A 3,721-nucleotide genomic window follows, 5' to 3' on the forward strand; every position below is an offset into this window, starting at 1 on the left:
AGTGATCTGTGTAGACGATTGTTTTAGCTCCAATTAGATATGCCCTGAATTTGTCAAAAGCAAAAACAATAGCCAACAATTCTTTTTCCGTAGTTGCATAGTTTAATTGCGCATCATTCAATGTGCGACTTGCATAATAAATAACATGCAACTTCTTGTCTTTTCTCTGTCCAAGAACAGCTCCTACAGCATGATCACTAGCATCACACATAAGCTCGAAAGGTAAAGTCCAATCTGGCGTAGTGATGATCGGGGCTGAGATTAACTCCTTCTTTAATCTGTTAAAAGCATCTAAACATTCTTTATCAAAATCAAATGGAGCATCTTTAACTAACAAATTGCAAAGAGGTTTAGTGATGTTTGAGAAGCCCTTTATGAATCTCCTGTAAAACCCTGCATGCCCAAGAAAACTTCTTATACCTTTTACTGTGTTAGGAGGAGGTAGTTTTTCAATTACCTCGATTTTTGCTTTGTCTACTTCAATCCCTTTTTGAGAGATTTTATGCCCTAAGACTATGCCTTCACTCACCATGAAGTGACATTTTTCCCAATTTAACACAAGGTTAGTATCTTCACATCGTTGCATTACTAAAGATAAGTTATGAAGACATGCATCGAAGGAAGAACCAAACACAGAAAAGTCATCCATGAATACCTCAATAAATTTTTCCACCATATCAGAAAAAATGGACATCATGCACCTTTGAAAGGTTGCAGGGGCATTGCATAACCCAAAAGGCATTCTCCTGTAGGCAAAAGTGCCATAAGGACAGGTGAATGTGGTTTTCTCTTGGTCTTCAGGGGCTATAGGTATTTGGAAATACCCTGAGTAGCCATCTAGGAAACAATAGAAAGGATAACCTGCAAGTCTCTCAAGCATTTGATCAATAAAGGGAAGGGGAAAATGGTCCTTGCGTGTTGCTTTATTTAGTTTTCTATAGTCTATGCATACACGCCAACCTGTGACTGTTCTTGTGGGGATGAGTTCATTGTTTTCATTAGAGATAGCAGTCATACCTCCCTTCTTTGGAACAACTTGGACAGGACTTACCCAATTACTGTCTGAAATCGGATAAATGATACCGGCATCTAGGAGTTTGATGATTTCAGCCTTGACTACCTCCTTCATGTTAGGATTCAATCGCCTCTGGTGCTCGATTGAAGGTTTGTAGTCTTCTTCCATCAAGATCTTATGCATGCACACGCTTGGACTTATTCCTTGTAGATCCAAGATATGCCACCCTAATGCTTTCTTGTGCCTATTTAGAACCTGCAACAACCTTTTCTCTTGATCAAGTGTTAAGTGAGAAGAAATAATAACAGGAAAAGAATGGTTCTCACCCAAGAATGCATGTTTTAAATGAGGTGGAAGTTGTTTCAGTTCAGGCTTAGGAAATTCCTTTTCTTTTTCATTCAGGGTGCTTGGTTCATTAATGTTATTTTCGACATGCAAAGTGTTCTCCACACATTCATCAACAACATCAATTCTAAAACAGTCTCCATAGTCCATAGGAAGTTTACACGATTTAAGTACATCAAAAACAATTTCTTCCTGTCCAACTCTTAGAGTCAACTTACCCTCATAAACATCAATTAATGCTCTTGCAGTTGCAAGAAAAGGCCTTCCCAGAATTAGAGATCCTTCCCTGTCTTCATCAATGTCAAGAATAACAAAATCAACAGGAAAAATGAATGTACCTACCTTTACAAGCACGTCTTCTACAATTCCTCTAGGATATTTAATTGAACGATCTGCTAGTTGTAAGGACATCCTTGTTGGCTTGAGTTCTCCCATACCTAGCATCTTAAAAACTTCATAGGACATAAGATTGATGCTAGCACCTAAATCTGCCAAAGCTTTTTCAAAGTCAAGATTACCAATGTTACAAGGGATAGAAAAACTTCCTGGATCTTTTAACTTTGGAGGCAGTTTGTTTTGGATAATCGCACTGCACTCCTCGGTTAACATTACCGTTCCTTGATCATCAATTTTTCGTTTCTTGCTCAAGATATCTTTTAGGAATTTAGCATAGCTAGGCATTTGAGCAAGAGCTTCAGCAAAAGGAATATTGATTTGGAGCTTCTTAAACACATCCAGAAACTTAAGGAAGCTCTTGTCATCTTGTGCTTTCTTTAATCTTTGTGGAAAGGGAACAGGGGGAACATATGGTTTTACCTTTTCTTTTTCCTCTAAGTCAATGATAGGCACCTTTGTTTGTTCTTTTTCCTCTTTTTCTTTCCTTGGTGGTTCATCTAATTGTTTGCCACTTCTCAAGGTAATAGCCTGCACTTGTTCTTTTGGATTCTTTTCAGTGTTGCTAGGTAACGTACCTTGAGGTCGAGATGCCATTATGTTTGCAAATTGTCCCAATTGGATCTCCAAATTTCTTATTGCGGCCTGCTGAATTTTATGGTTCTCTCTAGTTTCATTCATGAACTCCATGTGTGATTTGGAAAGAGCAGTGAGGAGGTCGTCATGAGATTTCTTTTCCGGAGGATGGAAACCAGGTGGTGCATTCAAGGCATTGTTAGGATTACCATAAGATAGATTAGGATGATTCCTGAATCTGTTATCATATGAATTTGAATAAGGGTAATTCTTTCTTCCTTGATTCATCACATAGTTCACTTGCTCTAAAGTTTGTGGATTTAAAGAGTCCATAATGCATTCTCCAATTCCATGTTGTCCATTGCACCTATCACAAACTTGCATAACAGAATTTACAGGATTAGTGGTTAACATGTCCAATTTCCTTACCATGTTATCTACCTTGGCATTAAGTGCTGTAATAGCGTCTATTTCATAGACTCCTGCAGTTCTTCTCCTTTCGGTATTGTTTTGGTAATGGCTATTGCTTGCCATTTCCTCTATCAACTCATATGCTTCATCAATTCCTTTCTTTTCAAAGGATCCACCTGCAGCTGCATCTAAGGTAATTTTTATGTTAGGAGATAATGCATTATAGAACGTTTGTACCTGTAACCACTTGGGCAAACTGTGATGTGGGCACTTTCTTAACAAGTCTTTGAATCTTTCCCAAGCTTCATACAAGCTCTCTTGATCATGATGAGCGAATGTCATTATCTCATTGCGCAACTTGGTGGTTTTTGAGGATGGAAAGAATTTAGCTAGGAATTTTTGAGCTAATTCATCCCATGTTGTGAAACTTCCAGCGGGACACGATTGTAACCAAGATCTCGCTTTATCCCTAAGAGTGAATGGGAAAAGTCTTAATTTGATTGCATCTTCAGAAACACCGTTTTGCTTGAATGTGTCACAAATTTCCAAAAAATTGGTGATGTGAGCATTAGGATCTTCACTAGGCAAGCCCCCATATTGGATCGAGGTAGAGAGCATTTGGATGATTGCGGGTTTAATCTCAAAGTTGTTAGCTTCTACCCTGGGTCTAGTAATACTTGAGGTTGCCCCATTTAGATTAGGTGTTGTATAATCTCTCAAGGTACGGACCGGATGTTGAAGTGGTGGCCCAAGTAAGTTTTCATTCTCGTTTTCGATGTCGTCGGCCATGTTTGCTTCTTGTTCGGGTTTTATTTCACGTGTTTTTCTTGCAGCGTTATGCCGACGACAAGTTCGTTCAATTTCCGGATCAAAGACTAGAGGTTCAGTCCTCCTCGATCTTCTTTGCATAAAACACCTGGAATGATTCTTAGAAGAAAATTAAATAAAAATAACAATAGGGTAATGGGGCTAAATTAACAA

At 38.5% G+C, this 3,721-nt stretch overlaps 1 non-coding gene across 1 annotated transcript; it reads left to right on the forward strand.

The window, feature by feature from the left end:
- The first annotated feature begins 2,994 nt into the window (after positions 1-2,994).
- LOC149494153 (small nucleolar RNA R71) lies at positions 2,995-3,100 on the forward strand. Its single transcript, XR_016322332.1, has one exon. It is a non-coding gene; the product is annotated as a small nucleolar RNA R71 (small nucleolar RNA).
- Positions 3,101-3,721: the final 621 nt, after the last annotated feature.

This window comes from Jatropha curcas, chromosome 8 (genome assembly GCF_041381405.1).
Source record: "Jatropha curcas cultivar XTBG-Jc1 chromosome 8, XTBG_Jcur_1.0, whole genome shotgun sequence".
Taxonomy (NCBI): Eukaryota; Viridiplantae; Streptophyta; class Magnoliopsida; order Malpighiales; family Euphorbiaceae; genus Jatropha; species Jatropha curcas.